Below are 25,745 nucleotides of genomic sequence, written 5' to 3'. Positions count from 1 at the left end.
GGGTCGGCTATGAGTCGGAATCGACTCAACAGCAACAGGCAATGGGTATTTACTATTATCTAAGAAAAATAAATTCAAGGGGTAGTGTAACACACGCAATGTATTTAGGAGTCCTGACAAAAATAGGTGAATTGGCCAGTGACAAGACTGTCAGTAGTAGACTGTAGATTAAGATGGAAAGTACATGGTTAAACAGCTTTTGAGCACTGCCAGTCACACACTGTGGACTCCCTTTAGTTTATGGGCCACCAGATGGTGGCCTCTCCTGGGGCCAATGAAGAGGTTTGTCCCAGACCTCCTTTGACTCCTGTCTTTGTGAGTTGGGGGACTGGATTACATGTGAATCCTGAGAATTCATTCCTTTTGCTGACTAAAACAAATGTCCCTTCCCATCTCTTTCCCCTGCATGCCATCCTTGTCACATGAAGTTAGTCCCTCACCCAGATGCTACTTGGGAGGGAAAATACCTGAATTTGAGCCTTCTAATGCTTCAGTGTAGCTTATACTCTCTTGCCCACAATTCTTAGTTTTTGAGCATGTTTGGGTTACAGGAGGGGGAAGGGAAAGGAGAATGGCATCCTCAAGTTAGGTGGAGATCTTTAGGCCCCTGTGGCCTGAGGCTTAGGTGAGTGGCTCACTGGTGCCCCTCCCTTTTTTTTTCCCCCGAGGTATAGAAAGACAAATCTGGGGGAAGGAGAACTCTGTAAGGCCTAGAGCATAGCTTAGGTGAAAAGCCCACCAGCACCCTTGGAAAGTCTATAGGTGAGCCATTGTTCCAGAGAGACTTCCTAATTTTTACCTCTTCAACTCCATCGTGTCTTCATTTCCTTTCTTCTCTAGTTTAAATACCTCAGGCTATCACTCGAGCCTTTGTCAGTGTCCTCAGCACCTATGCCCCATTGTCCTTTATCTGACAAAACCGCAACCTCCAATCTAAAGTACTGCCCCCACCACCTAATTCCAAAAAAACCAAACCCATTGCCATCAAGTTGCCTTTTGGTTAGCAGCCATAGTAACTAGTGGTTAAGAGCTAGGACTGCTAACCAAAAGTAAGACAGGGAACTGAGGGCCTCCTAAATCTGCAAACAAAGTAACAGGAAATGGGCCAGGGAGCAGAAACAAAGCCATTCCCCAGAACAGTGGGGCAAGATATCAGAAAATAGCCCATAAACTTCTTTAAAAAGTCTTTCAGAAGCAGCTGGGGAAAACCATCCCCAGGGACATGCACAGAACATCCACCTGTGACCTCTGTGTGACTTTCCACCAGGGGCAGTGAGTGGCTGCAGCAGTAGCCGGGGAATTGAACTCTGGGAGCAAGAGACTGCACAGGCGTGACACCCCATAATAAGTCCTGTCACGAATCCCAGAGGCCTCTGGGACAGGAGCCATTTTAGAAAGCTGCTGCGCACACACCGTAGTTAACATATCCTCACCTATGCCTATGAATAAACATAAATCTTTTCCTACCCAAGAACTTTAAAAAACCCAGGCAAGTCTTTTGTTCTGTGAGATAGGGGTAAGGGTTGCTTAGGCCCTCTTCTCCACTTACAAGCCTCTTCGATAAAGCTTTGCTTGTGTGGAAAACTCTACATGGCTTTCTTGCTCATCCTTGACCAGTGAGAGGTAAGAACCTTATTCCGGCAACAAAAGGTCAGCACTTTGAATCTATCAGGCGCCCCTTGGAAACTATGGGGCAGTTCAACTCTGTCCTGTTGGGTCGCTATGAGCTGGAGTCAGGTTGATGGTAATGGGTTTTTTAAGTGTATTATTAGTGTTTTTCAAATCTATACCTAGTCAACGCTGCTTATGTAAAATAAACACCTTGTGGGATTTGGTTCCTTGGTTTGGATATTTAGGGTCATGGTTTCATGGGACATCCCAGTTAACTGGCCTAATAATGTATTTAGTGCTTCCATTCAACCTACTAGTTTATTGCATACTGCCTGGGGTCTTAAAAGCTTGCAAGCAGCCACCAAGACACAACAGTTGGTCTCTCTTCCTCTGGAGCAACAGGAAGATGAGTCAAGAATAGGAGGAGGAAATAGAATGTATGGCTAATTGCTTCCATAAACAATTGCCTTCTTTGCTATGAGACTAGAAGAACTGGATGGTACCTGGCTACCATCGCTGAACATTTTGATCAAAGATTCTATAGAAGAATCCTGTTAAAAAGGGGGAAACGCAGAACAGAATTTCAAATTCTTGTCAATTCTAGTGTTTCTTGAGCTGTGGCGGCTGGACGAACCCCTAAAACTATTGCCCCAAGATAATCTTTAAACCTTAAACCAAAAATTCCCTGAAGTCTTTAAAGAATAGTTTAGCTTAACTAGTGAAGTGTCTACCTTGAGCATTATGCTCTTTTAAGATCTATCTATATGAGTTGGGATTGACTCACCGGAAACGGGCTCTGGGATCAAGCTGACAACAGCAACTCAAAAGATAGGAACGTGAAGGGGGAGTGAGTTTATGTTAATAGGGGAGAAACAACTCAGAAGAGGAGGGTGAGGATAGGTGCACAACTCATTGTAATCAGTGTCACTGAATTGTACATGTAGAAACTTGAGTTGGTGTATGTTTTTGTTGTGTGTATTCTCAACAACAAAAAATAAAATATATTTAAAAAAATCTATATCCTTATTTCTTGTCTGATTTTACTATGAAATAGAAAGGTGTGTTAAAATCTTTCACTATGATGACTTTCACTATAATTCTCTAAATGTGTTACCTTATGTATTTTTGAAGCTATATGGAGCCCTGGTGGCACAATGGTTAAGTGTTTGGCTGCTGTCTTAGTCATCTAGTGGTGCTGTAACAGAAATACCACAAGTGGATGGCTTTAACAAAGAGAAGTTTTGTTAAAACTTAAAGTAGATGAAAATCCAAATTCAGGGCATCAGCTCCAGGAGAAGACTTTCTCTCTGTTGGCTTTCTCATCAATGTTTCCCTGGACGAGGAGCTTCTTCATGCAGGGACCCCAGGTCCAAAGGACATGCTCTGTTCCCAGCGGTGCTTTCCTTGTGGTATGAGGCTCCCCAGCTCTGTGCTTGCTTCTGTTTCCTTTTATCTCTTGTAAGGTAAAAGATAGTACACGGTACACCATTGGGAAACTCCCTTTACATTGGATCAGGGACGAGACCTTAGTAAGGGTGTTACAATCCCACCCCAATCCTCTTTAACATGAAATCACAAAATGGAGGACAACCACACAATACTGGAAATCATGGCCTAATCAAGTTGACACATATTTTGGGGCGGGGAGGGGGGACACAGTTCAATCCATGACAGCTGCTAACCAAAAGGTCTGCAGTTCGAATCCACCAGCCACTCCTTGGAAACACTATGGGGCAGTTCAACTCTGTCTTACGGGGTCACTGTGAGTTGGAATCAACTGTACGACAATGGGTTTTTTTTTTTTTTTTTTTTTTTTATTATTAGATGTCTTAGTCATTTAGTGCTGCTATAACAAATGCCACAAGTGGATGGCTTTAACAAAGAGAAGTTTATTTTCTCACAGTCTGGTAGGCTAGAAGTCCAAATTCAGGGTGTCGACTGTAGGGGAAGGCTTTCTCTTTGTTGCTCTAGATGAAAATCCTTCTCATCAATCTTCCCCTGGACTAGGAGCTCTCCACGCAGGAACCCCGTGTCCAAAGGACGTGCTCTGCTCCTGGCACTGCTTTCTTGGTGGTATGAGGTACCCGACTCTGCTTCCCTTTCCTTTTATCTCTTGTAAGGTAAAAGGTCGTGCAGGCCACATCTCAGGGAAACTCCCTTTACATTGGATCAGAGATGTGACCTGAGCAAGGGTGTTACATCCCACCCTAATCCTCTTTAACCACAGGCAGAGATTATGGTTTATAGCACACAGGAAAATCACAAAATGGAGGACAACCACACAATACTGGGAATCATGGCCTAACCAAGTTGACACATATTTTGGAGGGACACAATTCAATCCATGACAATCGGGTTTATGCAACTTCATATTTTATCTTCCTATTGAAGATTTTATTACTAAATAATAATCCCTTAACTCTAGAAAATAATTTTTTTATTTACAGTCTACTTTGATTTAATATAGGTGTACCAGGTTTCTTTTGCTTAGAGTTTCCCTGGTACTGTATCTTTTCTCATCCTTTTTGCCTTAGGTATGACTTTTATAAAAACAGCTGTGCTGAAGTGTTCTATTGTCAACTTGTCAAACGACAAGGTTCTGGGTTAGAGTTGGCCCAAAGAAGAATTTGCTTGAGAATTAAGAGGCAAAAGGGAAGGAGCGATCTTAACTCTGAAGTTTTGCAGTCAGCTTGATAACTAGCTGCCCTGGTGCTCAGGAGGGTCCCATGTGTTCTTGCTCATTTGTGTTTCATCCAGCTGTTCTTCCTGAATGCTGCTCCAGGCTCACCACCCCCAAACACTTAGCTGTGGACCCACAGACATAGTAGCCACACTGATGCAACAGCTTCCCATAGAGTTCTCCACAAACTCCCCTGCTGCATTCACATTTCACAGATGGATGGGGTGTGCTTGGGTTCTCAGCTTTTCCCTACAATCTCCAACATGCCCACTTGTAGCAATGTTTAGGAGCACTGATCAGTGACTAGCTAATCATCCGTCTCCCTCTTCTGAATGTTCCCGTCCCCACCTCGTCCCACAAGTCCCTTATTCCATAACATACTGGTTCGGCTTCGCCTACTGAACCCTGGCTGATACAACAAAATATAACCAGATTTTATTTTCATACTCTGATAACTTTGTTTTTTTAACTGGATAGTTGGTTCACTTATACTTCCTGTGTTTATTGATATAAAAAAAAATTTTTTTTATTGATATATCTGGGTTTATTTCTAGTGTCTTACTTTGTGCGATTTGTCCTACCTTTTCTGTTTCTTTTTCCTCCTTTTTGCCTGTTTCTGCGTTGATGAAACTTTTCGATGCCATTTTTTTTCCCCTCTACCAATTTGGAATTGATACACATTTGCTACTATTTTCTTTTTGTTAAACTTTAGAAAATTTAACATGGATACTTAACTCTGAGCTAAAGGATTCAAATTTGCTTCTTCCAGGTGTCTTGGGGCACTATCAAACTGGGGCCACTTTAAATTTCTCAGCACTCTCTCTCTCTCTATGTGTGTGTGTATATACATGTATGTTATTGTTGTTAGGTGCCATCAGGTTGGTTCCCACTTACAGCAACCTTATGTACAACAGAAGGAAATGTTACGTGGTATATATATATATGTGTGTGTATATATATGTATATATATGCCCTCAACAAGTGACACAGTGGCTGCAACAATGGGCTCAAACATAGCAACAATTGTGTGACACTATATATATATATATATGACTATATACATATATATATCTATATATAACCAAACATATTGCCTTCGAGTCGATTCGAACTCATAGTGACCGTATAGCACAGAGTAGAACTGCCCCATAGGGTTTCCAAGGAGCAACTGGTGAATTCGAACTGCTGATCTTTTGGTTAGCAGTTGGTCTCTTAACCACTGTGCTACACTTTCTTCATGTGTGATGTCCTTGATGTCATCCCACAATTTGGTCTTCAGTCGTTAGTGTTCAATGAATCAAATCTATTCTCGATAAAAAACCCAGGGCCGTCGAGTCGATTCCAACTCATAGCAACCCTATAGGACGGAGTAGAACTGCCCCGTAGAGTTTCCAAGGAGCGCCTGGCGGATTTGAATTAGCAGCTGTAGCACTTAACCACTGCGCCACCCGGGTTCCCCTATTCTTGATGTGTCTCTAAATTCAGATGGTATACACTCAAGGTCATACTTTGGCTCTCATGAACTTGCTTTAATTTTCTTCAGCTTCAACTTGAACTTTCATATGAGCAACTGATGGTCTGTTCCGCAGTCGGCTCCTGGTCTAGTTCTGACTGATGATACCCAGCTTCTCCATTGTATCTTTCCACAGATGTAGTTGATTTGATTCCTGTGTATTCCATCCGGTGAGGTCCACGTGTGTAATCATCCTTTATGTTGTTGAAGAAAGGTATTTCCAATGAATAATTCGTTAGTCTTACAAAATTCTATCATTTGATCCCTGGCATCGCTTCTATCATCATGGCCATATTTTCCAACTACTTTTTGTTTTTGCATTCCAATCACCAGTAATTATCAATGTATCTTGATTGCATCTTTGATCAATTTCAGACTGCAGAAGCTGGTAAAAATCTTCAGTTTCTTCGTCTTTGGCATTAGTGGTTGGTATGTAAATTTGAATAATAGTCGTATTAACTGGTCTTCCTTCTAGGTGTATTATCCTGTCACTTTCTTATCCTTGTAGATATTATCCTATCACTTACAGGGTTGTACTTTAGGAGATCTTTAAATATTCTTTTTGACAATGAATGTGAAGCTGTTCCTCTTCAATTTATCATTCCTGGCATAGGTTTACTGTATGTCCAATTCATTATGGCCAACCAATTCATTTTAGTTCTCTAATGCCTAGAATATTTATCTTCAAGGGATCCATTTCATTTTTGATGACTACCAATTTTTCTTGATTCAGACTTCATACATTCCAAGTTCTGATTGTTAGTGGATGTTTGTTTCTTCTCATTTCAAGTTTTACCATATCAGCAAAAGAAGGTCCCGAAAGCTTTACTCCACGTCATTAAGGTTGACTCTACTCTGAGGAGGCAGCCCTTCCCCAGTCTTCCAACCTGAGAGGCTCATCTTCCAGCACTATAACAGACAATTTTCTGCTGCTATCCATAAGGTTTTCATTGGCTTTTTTTTTTAAAATGGAAATAGATCATCATGTCCTTCTTCCTAGTCTGCCTTAGCCTGGAAGCTCTACCAAAACCTGTCCACCATGGGTGAACCTGTTGATATTTGAAATATTGGTGGCATAGCTTCCAGCATCACATCAACATGCAGGCCCCCACAGTACAACAAACTGACAGACAAGTGGTGGAGGTTACCATGTTACCTGTCTATATTCCCACTTCTTATTTTGAAAATTCCTTACATTTGTCACCTTGTGTGTATTTTTCCATTTAACATGATTTTTTAGGTTGTTTTTTAGTCAGAAGTTTCTTTGGGAGTACCTAGTATGCCATACTAGAAACAAACTTGTCCAGAGTTAAGCTTTGAGAAGTGGTTTGTATTAACAAGAGAAAGGTTTGTTTGGCAGGTGTTTCATTCTGAAGAATCCAAAGGACCCAAAGCTTCCTCCGGAGAGATGTGACCTGAAAGATCCTATATTGCCAGTCCAACATGGAGATGGGAACTTAATGGGAGGCAAGAGACAGAAAACAATTTCGGAGCAGGAGTGGACAGAGGGGGAAAAAATGGTGGCGAGCAAGGAACCAAGAAAGAAATAGATGACTGACTGTCTATCTGACATGGACTCTGGTATCATCTGATAAGGGACTCCGTGGGAAAAATAAACGCTTGCCACGTTCTCTATTTGTTCAGGATTGTCTCAGGCTCTTTCTGGTGGTAGATTTAACCAGTGTACCTGCTCAAATGTTAAACAGGATCAAGGAGTTACAAATACATATAGCATTTGGGATAATGTCAGAAGGTCCCCAAAGGGTGGTTCCAGTCTTTGGAAATACTCTTATTTTCCTGAGTCTCAATTTTCTAATTAGTAGAATGTGGACAAGGAACCCTGGTGCTGCAATGATTAAGCACTTGACTGCTAACTAAAGGTTGGCGGTTCAAACCCACCGGCAGCTCTGCAGGAAAAAAGACGTGGCGATCTGGTCCTGTAAAGATGACAGTCTAGAAAACCCTGTAGAGCAGTTCTACTCCGTCCTATAGGGTCACTAGGAGTCAGAATCGACTCAATCGCAACAGGTTTGGTTTAATTTTATTATACAAAGTTTATATAAACAAATAGCAACATTTTACATTGTATTATGCTTTTCATTTTATCTTTGGAGATTCTGGGACTTTTGGACTTTAAAGAACTTCCCTCAAAGTCATACTTGATGTCAGTATTGGTTAAAACTTATGTCACTGTGTTTTAAGTCAGTGCCTTTCTGGGCAGAAAAAAACTATACCTGTTAAAAGAATTTTTTTTCTTTTCCCTCATTAAAGTACAAAGGATTGCATAGAAAGTTGGATTTCTTTATTCCTACGATTCCAGGGTCTTAAAGGCTTATACAGGAAAAGAAGGCAAAAGCATTATGATTTAGCAAGATCAGATCAGTCTGTAACTGCAAGAGCTCTTGCCAATACATCTTCAAAATCAGTAAATAATTAAAAGTCCTTTCCAAAAGTATGCTTTTTCTAAACCATCCCAAATGAATGCATAAGGACACAAAAATAGTCTATGAAATTTTCAAAACAAATTTATCTGTAATGTGCAGACTGAGGCCCAGAATTACAATTCTGTCTTCTTTAGGGAATCTTCCATAAATTGCAAGTAACTTGATTCTTATTTTCTGTGAGGCACCTAGGAATACCATTGTCATTGTAAGGCAGTGCAGATAGTCCCTGACATATGACAGGGTTCCATTTTGATACTCCGTCATAAGTAGGTCAGTTCTGAAGCAAGTCGAGTACCTCTTTTTTTTTTTTTTTTTTAGTTTTATTATTACTATTTTTTCTTATCAGTATCTTTATAAATCATAACATTGGACATCAGCGAGTGAACATCTGAGAATGGTAACATCAGCAAATTACATGCTGCAACATTGTATGTAGTACATATTACTAATGTTACATTGTACAAAAAAACAAAACAGCAAAAACCAAACGGTCCTAAGTGCAGTTCATCGTAACTTGAATACTGTCATAAATCCGAGACGACCCATGTAACCTAGCCAAGCACCATGGCTCTGATGTCAAACAGACCTCCTTTCAAATCTACTTTCAGTTACTTCTTAGCTGTGTGATTTGTTTTCATTTACATCTTAGCTGTGTGACTTGTTTTCAGTTGTTTCTTAGCTGTGTGAGTTATTTTCTCCTCTGTAAAATGGGAATAATAATAATAATGCCCATAGCATTGTTGAGGTGATAAAATGAGCTCAATCACATGGTATTTAGGACAGTGCTTCACATGTAAGCTCTCAACAAATTTTGGCTATTATTATCTGTAATTTAGAACAATTTTTTGGCAAACTTTCTTGAATGAGTTGAGTAGTTATTAACATAATTTCTCATTTTTCTGTATCCAAAGAGTCATAAAATGAGGATAATTATCCTCCAGATACTGCATAGCAATAATTGATGTTTGTAATGATGACCACTCCCATCTTACCCCCTACCCTGTTGTTGTTGTTAGGTGCTGTCGAGTTGGTTCTGACCCTATATACAACAGAACGAAACACTGCCCAGTCTTGCGGCACCCCCACAATCGATGTTATGCTTGAGCCTATGTCTTTAACTTGAAAGAGGTCTTTTGCAACAGATTTGCCCAATGCAATACGTCATTTGAGTTCTTGACTGCTGATTCCGTGGGCGTTGATTGTGGATCCAAGTAAAATGAAATCCTTGACAACTTCAATCTTTTCTCCATTTATCATGATATTGCTTATTGGTCCAGTTGTGAGGATTTTTGTTTTCTTTATATTGAGGTGTAATCCATACTGAAGGCTGTAGTCTTTGATCTTCATCAGTAAGTGTTTCAAGTGCTTCTCACTTTCAGCAAGCAAGGTTGTGTCATCTGCATATCTCAGGTTGATAATGAGTTTTCCTCCAATCTTGATGCCCCATTCTTCTTCATATAGTCCACCTTCTCAATATTTGCCCAGTATACAGAAGAATAAGTATAGTGAAAGGATACAGCCCTGACACACACTTTTCCTGACTTTAAACCATGCAGTATCCCCTTGTTCTGTTCAAACTACTGCCTCTTGGTCTATGTACAGTTTCCCCATGAGCACATTTAAGTGTTCTGGAGTTCCCATTCTTTGAAGTGTTATCCAAAATTTGTTACAATTCCACACAGTTGAATGCCTTAGCATAGTCAATAAAACACAGGTAAACATCTTTCAGGTATTCTCTGCTTTCAGCCAAGATCCATCTGATATCAGCAACAATGTATCTCATCCTGCGTCCTCTTCTGCATCCAGCTTGAATTTCTGACAGTTCCCTGTCAATGTACTGCTGCAACCATTTTTGAATTATCTTCCCCCAAATTTTACTTGTCTATGATATTAATGATATCGTTTGAAAATCCCTGCATTCTGTTGGATCACCTTTCTTTGGAATGGGCACAAATGTGGATCTCCTTCAGTCAGTTGACCAGTTAGCTGTCTTCCAAATTTCTTGGTATATACAAGTGGGCACTTCAAGTGTTGTGTCCATTTGTTGAAACATCTCAACTAATATTCCGTCAATTCCTGGAGCCTTGTTTTTCGCCAGTGCCTTCAGTGTAGTTGGAGTTCTTCCTTTAAAACCATCAGCTCTTGATCATATGCTCCTCCTAAAATGGCTGAATATAGACTAGTTCTTTTTGGTACAGTGAATCTGTGTATTCCTTCCATCTTCTTTTGATGCTTCCTGCATTGTTCAATTTTTGCCCATAGAATCCTTCATTACTGTAACTCGAGTCTTACTTTTTTTCTTCAGTTCTTTCAGCTTGAGAAATGTGGAGTGTGTTCCTCCCTTTTGGTTTCCTAACTCCAGGTCTTTGCCACATCATTATAATATTTTACTTTGTCTTCTTGAGCCCCCCTTTGAAATTTTCTGCTGAGTTCTTTTACTTCATCATATCTTCCTTTTGCTTTAGCTACTGTATGTTCAAGAGCAAGTTTCAGAATCTCTTCTGACAGCCATTTTGGTCTTTACATTCCTGTCTTTTTAATGACTTTTTGCTCTCTTCACGTATGATGATGTCCTTGGTGTCATCCCACAACTTGGCTGGTCTCCGGTCATTAGTATTCAATGAATCAAGCCTATTCTTGAGATGGTCTCTAAATTCAGGTGGGATATAGTTGAATTTGTACTTTGGCTTTCATGGACTTGTTTTAATTTTCTTAAGCTTCAACTTAAACTTGCATATGAGCAATTGATGGTCTATTCTGCAGTCAGCCCCTGAATTTGTACTGACTGATAATATTGAGGAAACCCTGGTGGCATAGTGGTTAAGTGCTACCGCTGCTAATCAAGATGTCGGCAGTTCAAATCCGACAGGTGCTCCTTGGAAACTCTATGGGGCAGTTCTGCTCTATCCTGTAGGGTCACTACGAGTTGGAATCAACTCGACGGCAGTGGGTTTTTTTTTTAAATAATATTGAACTGCTCCATCATCTCTTTCCACAGATGTAGTCGATTTGATTCATGTGTATTCTGTCTGGTAAGGTCCACATGTATAGTCACCATGTATGTTGCTGAAACAAAGGTATTTGCAGTGAAGAAGTTGTTGATCTTGCAAAATTCTGTTATGCTACCTCTGGCATTGTTTCTCTCACCAAGGCCATATTTTCCAACTACTGATCTTTCTTTGTTTCCAACTTATGCATTCCAATCACCAGTAGTTATCAGTACAACTTGACTGCGTGTTTAATCAATTTCAGATTGCAAAAGTTGGTAAAAAATCTTCAATTTCTTCATCTTTGTCCTTAGTGGTTGGTGTGTAAATTTGAATAATATTTGCATTAACTTTTCTTCCTTGTAGGTGTATGGATATTATGCTATTACTAACAGGGTTATACTTCAGGATAGATCTTGAAATGTTCTTTTTAACGATGAATGCATTGCCATTCCTCAATTTGTCATTCCCGGCATGGTAGACCATATGATTATCTGATTCAAAAGGGCCAATAATAGTCCATTTTAGCTCACTAATGCCTAGGATATTGATCTTTATGCATTCCATTTCATTTTTGACGACTTCCAATTTTCCTAGATACATAATTTGTACATTCAATGTTCTAATTATGAACGAGTGTTTGCAGCTGTTCCTTCTCATTTTGAGTCATACCACATCAGGAAATGAAGGTCCCAAATGTTTTACCTCATCCACATCTTCTTTGAGGAGGCAGCTCTTTCCCAATCCCATAAGGCTTTCACTGGCCAGTTTTTTCAGAAGTAGATCATCAGGTCTTTCTTCCTAGTCTCTCTCAGTCTGGAAGCTTTGCTAAAACTTACCCACCACGGGTGACCCTGCTGGCATTTGAAATACCAGTGGCATAGCTTCCAGCATTGCAACAACATGTAATACACCACAGCAGGACAAACTGACAGATGAGTGGTGGACCTCCTACCTAGGTACTGTAAAATTTTGAATTGTCAAAGAAAGTTTAAATTTTGGAGGTTAGGTGATATTTGTCATATACTGGTCAGAGAGCATAGAATAAAGGTTAGAAGCCTGCATTTCATAAAGCTCTGACCTAGAGTGAGGCATTTAACTACCTGAACAATTTCTCTTGTATGTAAAATAAAGTAATACAGGATCAAGTTTATTAATGTACTCATGATGGGATGGGGTTTTCTCCCTGGTACCTCCCCTTCCATTTTTCTAGAATGTTGAATCTCTATAGGCTACATTAGTCTAAGGGTTTTTGTTTTTTAAATAATATTGTATTTTTGGTGAAAGTTTACACAGCAAGTTCGGTTTCCCTTTGACAATTTCCACACAAATTGATCAGTGACATAAGTTCCATTTTTCACATTGTGTCAACATTCTCATTAAATATGTTCTGGCTGTTCTGTTTCCAGTAGTCTAGTTTCCCCGTCCCCTTGTCTTCTCATCTTTGCTTTGGATTAAGTGTTGAAATTTGGATTCATACAGATTTTTTTTAGTAGAGCACGGGCATAAGGGGTAATATCTTTTATTTTGTGTGTCACTTTGCTTTTCTGTTAAGAGGTGATTTCAGGGGATAGTTATGCTTCAAGGTTTAAAGAACATCTCAGGGCGATAATCTTAGGGAGTCCTGTTGTCTCAGGTGGTCCAGTTAGTCTGAAACTGAAGCCTCTGCCAACATTTCCCCCGGCTCCTCCCCAGTTCTCCCCACCTGGCAGCCCACCAAGCCAGGGCTTCTAAATGCGGTGGCAGCCCTAACCGCAGTTTGAATTTGGCCCCAGAATCCCGCGCATGCGCAGGACCTGAAGAGCTGTGTCCTCTGTCCTTTTGATTTAGCATCTGGACCTCCAAATGTGGACATGAGAGGGCTAAGAGTGGAGAGTTCTGGGCACCAGACCCAACCCCCAGATGCCATTGGAAATAAAAAGCTCCCTAACCCCCTCAGGCAGAAACATTTGGTCTTTTGCCTGCTAGGTCCCATGTTGCTCCTTGTTTGTGCAAACAGTCGTCACTTTCTGTTTCCCTTGCAACTGGTGGTGTGGTGGCTGACTTATTTTGATTGGCTAATAGGACAGGACAAGAACCTCTGTTTGGTTACAACACCACTTTAATCTGAGAAATTTTTAAGTATTCGAGTTTCGTTCTGCACTTTCTCCCACTCTGGTAGTGAAGAAAAAAAAGTACCAGTGCAATAAAGAATGTTCTAATTGCCCCTGTCTACCTGAGGGTCAGACACCAGTGAGAACTCTTCCCTTTTGCTTCATCTACTCTCAATTTCTGGCAACTGCTTACTCTTAATAGCAAAGCATGTTAGAGCAGAGCCAACATCTTTGGAAGCAAGACTCAAGGGGAGCTGGGACTCTGAAGTAGTAAGCGTATCAAAATCCTGAGAGACTAGAGGTGTGTGTATACTTGTGTGTATAGAGCTGCACTGTCCAGTAAAAATATAATAAAAAAAAATTTTTTTTAATAATGCAAGGCACAAATGGAAGCCACATATGTAATTTTGGTTCAAGGTTTAAAGAACATCTCAGGGCGATGATCTCAGGAAGTCCTCTTATCTCAGGTGGCTCCGTTAGTCTGAGACCACCTAAGTCTGAGATATTTTTAAGTATTTGAGTTCTGTTCTACATTTATGTAATATGTAATTGTCTAGTAGCCACATTAAAAATAGTAAAAAGAAACAAGTGAAATTAATTTTTGTAATACATTTCAACACAACATATCCTAAACATTATCATTTCAACAGTAATAAAAAAAATTAAGTTATTTTACGTTCTTTTTCTCATACTAAGTCTTCAAAATCTTTTACACTTACAGCACACCTTAACTCAGACTAGCCATATATCACAGGTCCCACAGCCACATGTGGCTAATGCCTAAGGTATTGAATGGCATAGGTAAGAGAGGGTAAAAAGGACCTGGTAGGGGATTCTCTAGTCACCTTGGGATTACCACAAATCACTCCCTCAGAGACTAGGACAAAGACTCCATGGCTGGGAATAGAGCTCAGGGACAAGCTGAATAGATTAGGACCGTGATTCCACATGACCACTGGCTTGTGGACATGTGAACTTTGAGGAGTTTGGATTATATGGTCTAAAAATAAAGTAGTGATTGAATATTCTTTGGGATTTTGTGTATATATTTATTTAGCCAGTCCCTGGAGAAGGACATCATGCTTGGTAAAGTAGAGGGTCAACGAGATGGACTGACACAGTGGCTGCAGCAGTGGGCCCAAGGATAGCAAGTATTGTGAGGATGCCCTAAGACTGGGCAGTGTTTCATTCTGTTGTACATAGGGTCACTAACAATTGGAACTAATTCAATGGCATTTATTTGGCCAAGATTAAGACTGTTTTAGTGTTGAGTAAACCACTTTTACCTAACACAATCTGGGTTTAACTTTTAAGATACATATGGAGAAAGCATTTTATAAACAGGAAATAAAAGTGAAACTTAATAAATGGCATAATGCCACTTTAGCATGTAGCTGGGATGTAGCACTTTGATCTGTGAGTTAAAGCATCTGGCTGTGTTCAAGGCCTGGCTCTGCCACTTGAGGCAAGTCACCTATTTCTCTGGCTGTCAGTTTCCTTATCTGTAAAAGAGGTAATACCTATCTCTTAAGGTTGTTCTGAGGGTTAACCTTTTCATGGCTACTGGCACACATATGTTCCTGCTACATTTTCTCCCTGGAGGTTTATTGGCAGGCCCTTGAGCCACTTCAGTATATTCTGGCATTGTGGCAGATACTGATGCAACTGCCTAAAAAACAAAGAAGTTGGTCTGTGCCACATTTGAGTGTTAAGAGACATTCATTTGAGGGGATGCTTCCTGGAGGAGGGATTGTGTGAAACTTTTGTGTGTTTTGGCTTCTGTGCAGTGAGATAAGACTTGCAAGTACATTTACTATTTCCTTTGTGTTATTGAGAAGATGTGGTTACCAGCATTCAGAAATATTCAAGTAAATGTGTTATTTTGGGGGTGAAAACAGTTTATGGTCCACTTCCTGGGTCATGGGACAGGTAATGTACTGCATGTGTGATATACTTCATGGAACCTGGGACTGATAATGTACCCCATGTGTGATGTGCTTCATGGAACATGGGACCAATATGGTCTACCTGCATTAGTTACATCTTTTATAAAGTGCTCAGCTCCCTGATATTTTATGGCTTAAGTGTAACCAGGAAGTGTGATGCACTTCCTGGGCCATGGGACTGATACATACCATGTTTGTGGTGTACTTCATGGAACACTGGACCGATATGGCCCGCTTGCAATTGGCACCCCATTTTTTCAAATAATAAAAAACTACCATACCAACAAAACAATGATTCAGCATCCATTCTGTTAGTGGAAAACATGGCATCACCAAAAATTCCAGAAAAAGGAAAAAAAATTCAGTCTTTAAAGGGTTAAGGTAAATAATGGATGATAAAGTGCTTTGAACTGCCCCATAAGGTTTCCAAGGAGTAGCTGGTGGATTTGAACTGCCAACGTTTTGGTTAGCAACCTGAGCTAACCATTTAGGGCATTTGTACTTGTGTCGTTTCTACTAGAACGTTATCTCAGATAACCATTTGGCTCGTTCCTTTACTTCAGATCTTTACTCAAATGTCACCTTGGTAAGACCTTCCCTGGCCACACTATTTAAATACACTACACCCCATCCTGTTGCTGGCATTTCTTCTTCTCCTTCCCTGCTTTATTTTTCTCAGTAAAAAAAAAAAAAAAAAAAGACACCATTGCCATTGAGTCAATTCCACTGTGCCACCAGGGCTCCAGTGCTATTAAAATAGTGATGTTATCAATACAGTTATTTATGTGAACAGCTCTCACCATATGCTGAATTGCCTTGTCTTACCACACAGTAAGCACTGAAGATATTTATTAAATAACTTCAGCATAGTAATGATGATATACCTCATTATGTGCATCAGATGTTACCGCTAAAGCATTATATCAATGTGAGGGAGTCAATACCACTGCTAATCACGATGAGCACATTTTTCTGCCTCTTAATTCTTTGAAAAGATATTCTGTCATATATGGTGATCCTAGTTGTCAGAAGCATTAATTTCATTAGAATGTCTCAAAACCAGTACACCAACAAGTCATCTGAATTATACTTCAAAATATATCTAGGATTGGACTATTTCTCTTCATCTGCCGCAATTACCACCCTGGACCAAACCACCTTCATCTCTTGCATGAAATTATTACAATATCTTTCTCACTTTTCTCTTTCTTCTGCTAGTCTCCTGTATTCCCCAATGTCTGCTATCAACACAGCAACAAGAATGATTCTGTTAAAATGTCAGAACATGTCTCCTCTGCTCCAAAATCTTCAGTTCTTTCACTCTCCAAGTCTTTATGATGGCCTGTTTGATCACCTTCTCTCTGTCCTCGCTGCCTACTCCTTTCCCCTTTGTTCACTGTGTTCCAGCCACACTGTCCTTGCTCTTCCTCAAATGTGCCAAGCACTCTCCTACTTTAGGGCATTTGTACTTGTGTCGTTTCTACTAGAACGTTATCTCAGATAACCATTTGGCTCGTTCCTTTACTTCAGATCTTTACTCAAATGTCACCTTGGTAAGACCTTCCCTGGCCACACTATTTAAATACACTACACCCCATCCTGTTGCTGGCATTTCTTCTTCTCCTTCCCTGCTTTATTTTTCTCAGTAAAAAAAAAAAAAAAAAAAGACACCATTGCCATTGAGTCAATTCCAACTCATAGTGACCCTACAGGACAGAGTAGAGCTGCCACATAAGGTTTCCAAGGAGCAGCTGGTGGATTCAAACTGCCAACCTTTTGGTTAGCAGCCCTATCTCTTAACCATTGCACAACCAGGGCTCCTTTTTCTCAGTAGCACTTATCATTGTCTGACATATGTATTTACTTGTTTATTTATCATCTGTCTCCTCCACCAAACTGTAAGCTTCATTAGGATAAGAATCATTTTCTGTCTTGTTTATAGCTGAAATGCCAGCTCCTGAAACATAGTAGGCACTCATTAAATACATACTGAATGCTTAAAACAATAAAATTCACCCTAGTTAAACAGAAATTTTTCTTTCTTTTTTTTTTTTTTAAGGATATTGGGTAGCTTACAGACTGGAAGGATTAGAGAATCAGGCTTAGAAGCTGTCTAAGTAGGAATAATGTAGCTTCTTACCGCTGTTGCCTTTGGGCACAGTTACCACTATTGCTGGACTTCTGTCCCTGCAACCTGGATGTCTTTGCCTTGCCTCTTCCTTTGTCAGAATATATTCCATAAGATGCCTCATTTTCCTATTACCTTCTTTCAAACTGAAGCCTCACACAGATGTTCTGATGGTTGATTGGAGCCTCTGTCACATGTGTGGGCCCTAGCTGCAAAGGAACCTGGGAAAGCAAGTTCTAGGCTTCTACCTTGGTGAGGTGGGGATCATAAAGGTAGAAATTCCCCAGATACTGGAAGTATGCTCAAAATATTCTGGGAAGATACAAAACAGAATAAAAGTCCTTCACTGGCATTAAATTCTATCATTTTTTAAAATTCCAGGTCAAGAGACATTTTAATTTAGTTGAAAACTTTATTTTTAATCCAGGATTTGTTTCCAGTAGCAACTTTTAAACATATCTGTGTGCTTCCAAATTTATTTTTCTTCATTCCTGACCTTGCATCTAAGCTTTACTAGGTGCATATTTTCTCACTTGACCATCTGGTAAGCGAAAACCCAGTGCATGGCGTATGGTTTACATCATGTTCTGGTACTCCTTGGTTGGGCTGGGGGTGGGATGAGCAAATAACTTGATGCTTTATTTATGGAAGTAGTAATAAGGGTGTGAGCCCATTATCAGAAAAAGCAGCCAGGGTGTAAAAAATTGGGCTGTCTCAAAGGAACCTCTATGTGTTACCATAAAAACCTAAGTATTCAGCAGCTCTAGAGTTGATACAGTTAGCCATTTTCCCCATAACTTTTTTCTTTTTTGCAAGGGAATAGGAATAACAATGCAAAACTATTAGATATTCAAGTTTAGACTTCACTTCCTGTCATTACTACACAATTTAGTTGCTGAAATAACAACATGTAACAGATGCTACAGTACAAGTTAATGAATAATTCTTTTGTGTACTCTGGCCTCTGATTGCAATTCACTTGTCACAGCTATGTGGATTTATGTAATTATTCTTTTGACACCTTCTAAAATGTTTTCAGCATTTTAAAAAGCATTATGCTGCTTCTTTTTATTTCCTTTTGTTTAGTTCTTCATTTAGTAAATTCTTTCATTTGCCCCATTTCTTTGGACAGTCTCATGGCTCTTTATGGTTTACTTCTGTTTAGGTAAGAAGAGGAACGTGAAATACTTCAATTGATTTGTTCCCTGTTGCACATACACCAAAGCCACAGTCAGGCTTGTTTACCATTTCATGGGCACAGTTTAGGCCCTTTAGGCCCTAGCTTCCAAGGGGATATCTTCAGTCTATTATAAACCACGCTTTAGCTTCCCTTCTTCAGAGTGTGCTCCTTTCTAACTAGGAAATGGCAGGGACAGGAATCTTCTCTTCCTGTTCCAACTTCTCTATAGCTGCCTGTTCAGAAGGAGCTCTATGGTATAAAAAAAAAAAAAAATGGTATAGCCAAAAATAATACCAAAATTGACAGAATTCACCCTCTTTTAAAAAGTATAGGCTAAAAATTAAAGGTCTGGATGTTTTTTAGAAAGAAAAAATAATGTAAAATTTCACAGGAATTGGACACATTTAGATTGATGTCAGACAAAAACAATTTCCTGCAAGCCAACCAAAGACAAGAAAAGGAATGTTGGCAGTGTTAGGAGAAAGTGTAGTAAAGTTGGTGGGAATAAGGAAGCTGTAATGAAGAGTGTTCATGCTGCTGAAATATTTGGGAGATGGGTCTGCAAGAGGCTGAGAACACAATAGAACAAGAATCTACCCCTATTTATGTTTTTACCTTCCTATTCCCACTTGTATGGAGTCCCAGGGTGGTACAAATGGTTAATATGCTCAGCTGCTAACCGAAAGCTTAGAGGTTTGAGTCCACTCAGAGGCACCTCGGAAGAAAAGCCTGGCAATTTACTTCTAAAAAAATCAGCCATTGTAAACCCTATGGAGCATAGTTCTACTCTAACATACATTGAGTCACCATGAGCTGTAACTGACTCAAACTGGTTATCCCCATGTGTATAGATATTTAAGGCAAGAGCTGGAGTGGTTGAGAAGAACTACCCATAGTAAGACACATGTGTGAGGATTAAGGAATTTAAAAGATCTTTATATACATATACACATGTATATCTCCTTGATGGAATATGTTGGGCATTGCCTTTAATATGCGGTTCTGAACTGTGACTCTCTGAGAGAAGCAAAGTGTCTCAACAGCGGCACTATTGATCTTTTTTGGGGAGTAAGTCTTTATTGGAAACCCTGGTGGCCTAGTGGTTAAGTGCTACAGCTGCTAACCAAAAGGTCGGCAGTTCAAATTCGCCAGGTGCTTCTTGGAAACCCTATGGGGCAGTTCTACTCTGTCCTATAGGGTCGCTATGAGTAGGAATCGACTCGACGGCACTGGGTTTGGTTTTGGGTGGTAAGTCTTTATTCGGGGGGCGGGGGGGCTGTCCTGTGCAACATAGGATGTTTAGCAGCATCTCTGACCTCTATCCACTAGATGTCAGTACATCCAGTTGTGACAACCAAAAATGTCTCCAGGTGTTGCCAATTGTCCCCTTAACAAGTCGTCCCCAGTTGAGAATCACTGTTGTAAAAGCAACATGATGCGGTTAGGCGGGGGTGCATGAGGCCTTAAGCATAAAACAGGCAAGCTGGTAAGGCCTACGGGGCAGAATTATTAGGGTTGTATTTTTAAGGATACCTGTGGAGAAATGGGAGATGGTGAGTAAGAGGAATTGAGTGGAATGCTGGGGACAGAGCATGTAGATTCCTGATCAGACAGGTGTCATGAATTGTGTCCCCCCAAAATATGTGTTAACTTGGTTAGGCCATGATTCCCAGTATTGTGTGATTGTCCTCCATTTTGTGATTGTAATTTTACGTTAAAGAGGATTAGGATGGGATTGTAATACCCTTACTCAGGTCACAACCCTGATCCAATGTAAAAGGAGTTTCCCTGGGGTGTGGCCTGCACTACCTTTTATCTCTCAAGAGATAAAAAGGAAGAGGAAGTGTACAGAGAGGGGGGACCTCATACCACCAAGAAAGCAGTGCCAGGAGCACAGCGTGTCCTTTGGACCCCAAGTCCCTGCAAGGAGAAGATCCTAGTCCAGGCAAAGATTGATGAGAAGGCTGACACAGAGAAAGCCTTCTCCTGGAGCTAAAGCCCTGAATTTGGACTTTTAGCCTGCTTTACTGTGAGGAAATAAACTTCTCTTTTTTTAAAGCCATCTACTTGTGGTATTTCTGTTATAGCAGCATTAGATGATCAACACAACAGGGAAAGGATGCAAGAGGCTGAGGGAGGCTTTGAAGAATGTAGATCAAAAGTCATGGAACATTTAAGGAAAAAGCTGTATTTCTCCTAGAAGTGTTACTTATATGTTTGTTAAGAGGGAAGAAGGCTAAATCAGGGGGAGAAATGGAAGTGGATTGTAAGCTCTCTCAAACTGTACGATACATTTGGCAGAATAACCTTACTCCCTTATCTCCACCTCCCTTCCAGTGAAGAAGCCTATAGATTAAAGGAGAATTTCAAAAGTGTGTAGTTCTTAGAGCTTTTATCCATTCATTCACTCATTCAACCTTCATTAACTACATCCTTATATCCTATGCCCCATGTGCTATGTTATACACTAGTCACTAAGGACAGAAAGATGAATAAGAAACAATCCCTTTTTCAAGAGATACAAAGATATATGATCAGTTCAAGAATCTCAGCTCAAGAGGCATAAGTATGAACGTTTTATATTTTCTGTAACAGCTAAAATTGGTAATTGGTGGTAATTTGTCAAACTTCATTGCTTGTAGGCAACAGCCTCCTTAGTTATTAAAGCTTGCATTCCAGGTATTAAAATTTAGTCTTATTCACTGAAAATATTAATCTCATATTTAATTCAAAATCATACTCACCATCCCTCATGAAACCTGTGTTTCCAACTCTTTTTACATACACCTCCCACCTTTCCACATGACTGCTCTTCTGATGGTAGGGCCAGGGGGCTCAAGAAGGAGAACAGGCCATACATTAAGTATCTGACACTGGTAACAGTGCTGTCCCTTTCTGTAGGCCATTATGGCTTATTGCCAGTGGGAATGCATGGGGACACTAAAAGGCCCCACTGAGGAAACACTTGATCCCAAGCAGCTTCCTATGCCTTAGTTGCCCCTTGCAAGACTTGTTGTATCTATCAGCTGACTCCCAGCTGGCAGTGGTAAACCACATTCATCTGGTACATACATACCTCTTGCCCCAGGTTGTGATGTTCAATGGCAAGTCTACAGGACTCAATCTCATTTATTCTCTATAATCCCAGCTCTGGGATTTGTAGGGTCTGACAGATACCACAGGAAGTCCATATATCTTTGGTCTCTCTACCACTTTTCCTCAATGCTCAAAAATTCCTCCAACTTTCATAGCATCGGGGCAGGTCAACAAGCTTGGTGGCAAAAAAATATCCACATGGGCATGGAGATGTCAGTCTTCCCCTCTTGAAGACAACCTTAAACTTTACAAGCACCATAGAATAGGCACATATTTATTAGAACACAAAGGATATTAACCATAAAACCACAAAACAAACAAACAAAAAAAAAACATAAAAACTATTATAGTAATTGACATATTAAGAATTTCCCTTCATCAAAAGACACCACTGAGAGAATGATAAGACAACCCACAGAGTAGGAGAAGATATTTGTGATACATATATCCAACAAAGGACTTGTTTTCAGAATATGTAAAGAGCCCATACAAATCAATTAAAAAAAAACATGAACAACCTAATGGAAAGGTAGACAAAAGTCATGAATAGGCACTCTGTAAAAGAAGATATCCAAATAGCCAATTGTTAAAGGGTAGTAGTGGTAGCATCAGAACCTGTCTATCTTCAGGGGAGATAATTTGAATTAAGATCAGCCCCAGGCTGATCCCTATGAGGTGGAGCTCAGCCATATCTCCACTCTCCAACCTTTTCACCAATTCTTTTACACCAACCATCCTCCCCACAGCACTCTGTACTTCTTTGCTGGGTTCAATAATCCATTGCAGTAGCTACACAGAACTCACAGACCATACTTACAGTTAAGTGGTTTATTATAGGATCACTGTGAGTTGAAATCTACTCGACGGCAGTGCGTTTGGTTTTGGTTTCTTTTAAGGAAGCAACAGGGCACAACCCAGGGCCAAAATCCACAGACTACAATTTGGGATTAGGATGGGGAAGCAGCAGGCAAAGTCTTCCTTCTTCAGTGCATGATAGCTGTGTTAGTCATGCAGTCCTACTCTCAGCCCCCTCAGGACAAGCCTCCTCTTGGCCCCATGGGATAGGCTCCACTCAGCCCCCTGAGAACAGGCTCCTTTTGGCCCTGTTGTCTGTCACTACCAACTTTGCCACAGGTCTCCTTCTGGGCATGTTGCTACCAGCTTTGCCACTGGGCCCCTTTGGGTCTATTACAAAATTCAGTGTTATAGCCCTTGATCCACGTTACAGCTCTTTTAGGTGGTTCCTGGCCTCTTTGATCTCTGATCTCTTTTCTTTCTTCCTTCTGTTTCTCTTCCTGCTTCTTTTGTCTAAATAACCTCTGTGTAGTTCGCTGCTTATATACACAACTCCTTGTCATTTTCCAGGTATGGCCCCTCCCAGTGGGGAGGCGATGAACTGACCTACCGTTTTTCGAACTGACCAATCTTCTCTTGTTAGGCCACAGTCACTTCATTTGTATAGTAAGCTACAGAAACTTCATTTGCATAGTCTTTTGACCAGTCCCTGCAAGGAGCATACCAATCACAGGGCAGGCTGCAGCCCACGACCAGCCAACAAGTATCAAGCCAAGTTGTTTACTGCTTACCCAGGAAATGTCAATCAACCTGGAGGAAAGTAACAAATCCTCTGGAGTAGAAAACTAGGGCAAAGGTAACTCATCAGGGTTTAGGAGGGAAAATCCCTCAAGCTGTTTTTGCAAACAACCAAGGCAAAAGGCCACATAAATGGAACTCATTTCACCACACCAGTATATATTTGAAAAGGTGTTCAACTTCATTTATCATCAGGGAAATGCAAGTTAAAAATAACATTGGCATACCACACCATACCTACTGTTAGGGTTTGAATTGTGTCCCCCCAAAATATGTGTTGTAAATTCTAGTCTCTATGTCTGTGGTTATAATCCTGTTATGGGACTGGGTTGTCTTTGTTATGTTAATGAGGCAGGATTAGTGTACAGTGTGTTTTGAGGCAATCTCTTATTGAGATAAAAGAGATTAAATAAGCAAGCAAGAGACCCAGAGTTGGGGAAAAGTGATGCCAAGCCACATGAAGATCACCCAGGAGAAGAAGCTCAAAGACAGAAAGAACTTCCTTCAGAGTGAGAAGGCCTTCCCCTAGAGCCAGTACCCTGAATTCAGACTTCTAGCCTCCTAAACTGTGAGAAAATGAATTTCTGTTTGTTAAAGTCATCCATTTGTGGTACTTCTGTTACAGCAGCACTAGATAACTAAGATACCAACCAGAATGGCTAAAATAAAAAGATAGGACAGTACCAGCTAGAGAAAAGTCTTAGAGTTGTGCCCTTAAAATTTGTACAATTATAAAGTTACATTGACTATCTTTACAAATGCTGCCCTGCACCAAAGTACCAAATATTGCTTTCAGTCCCCAGCTTATTTCTCTCAAGGATAAATGTTATCGAACAGTTCAGTTTCTTGCTCCCAGGAGTATTTAAGTAACTTGGTTTTTCCCAACTGTAATCCCTGTCTTGTTCACTGCCCTCTGAGGAAAGGAGGGAGAAGGATTATTTTTATATCTATATAATTTTTTTTCATCCAGCTGGATGAAGTGCAGAAGTGGGTATTACTGGAGAAGCTGAGACAAGTTGATGAGAGCTAGGACCCAGGAATATGGTCATTGTTGGAGAAATCATTCTTGTTTTTCTTCTTGGATGGAAGTGGCATGGTGGACCTAAGTTAAATGATAGTGGAATATTATGTACAGTTATTTCACATAATAATTGTGGGAAAAAAAAAAGCCACAGCAGTAATTTTATAGAATAATGTGAAGGAAAACCCATAACCACCACCAACCCCTGCCCACTCCCCTCCCCCACAACACTCACTCAATCACGTGCATACAGATTTGAGCCAGAGGACCAAGAGTCAGATTCCATGCTTTGTCATATCCTTGCAGAGTTATCTTGAGAAGTCACTCCCAACTTCTCTGAGAAATGGAGATGAGCATTAGAAACCTGGCCAGAAACTATATAACATCACATTTCACAAGATTGTTTTTGATTCCCTTTGTTTACGTAAAAGACGTTTGCCTATACACTCAAAATGTGTCTGTGCAGACCCACGTAGCTTCTGACCACCTATGTGTAGCAGGGCGTCTCCCTTTTATCCATGTGTTAGCCATTTCTTTTTGAAGTGTTCAGGTGGACAATTACCCCCCTCCCCACACCGTGCAGGCAAAAAGAATGTGATGCCAACAAATTAGTGTGTGTTAAAAACTAAATCTGTGTTTTTGGTGAACTTCATGATTGAGCCACTAATTTTATCTTATGAATTATCTGTTTCCCAGATAACCAGCCAAGTTTGTCTCATGGTCAGAATCATTATTCTTCCAAAGCTGCAAACAAGATGAAACCAAGGAAATAGTAAGCTCAATTATATAAGCAAATTTCTGAAAGATGTTGGAACTTCTCTAGAGTTAATGGAAAACCTTACAGCATTTGTGGTAATCAAATGACACTTCACGTCTTTCCTACTTCTATTTCCATCTATCTGACTTAATACTTCCCTATATTTAGGCATCTATTTATATCACCAAACCAAAAACCCAGTGCCCTCAAGTTGAATCCGACTCACAGCGACCCTACAGGACAGAGTATAACTGCCCCATAGAGTTTCCAAGGAGTGCCTGGCGGATTCCAACTGCCAACCCTTTGGTTAGCAGCAGTAGCACTTAACCACTACCCCACCAGGGTTTCCTTATTTATTTATTTATTTTTAAAATGATTTTTATTGTGCTTTAAGTGAAAGTTTACAAATCAAGTCAGCCTCTCACACAAAAACCCATATACACCTTGCTACACACTCCCAGTTACTCTCGCCCTAATGAGACAGCCTGGTCTCTCCCTCCACTCTCTCTTTTCGTGTCCTTTTCATCAGCTTCTAAAACCCTCTACCCTCTCATCTCCCCTCCACACAGGAGATGCCAACATAGTCTCGTGTCTACCTGATCCAAGAAGCTCACTCCTCACCAGCATCCCTCTCCAACCCATTGTCCAGTCCAATCCACGTCTGAAGAGTTGGCTTCGGGAATGGTTCCTGTCCTG

This window comes from Loxodonta africana, chromosome 5 (genome assembly GCF_030014295.1).
Source record: "Loxodonta africana isolate mLoxAfr1 chromosome 5, mLoxAfr1.hap2, whole genome shotgun sequence".
Taxonomy (NCBI): domain Eukaryota; kingdom Metazoa; phylum Chordata; class Mammalia; order Proboscidea; family Elephantidae; genus Loxodonta; species Loxodonta africana.
Note: the sequence above shows the minus strand (reverse complement) of the source record.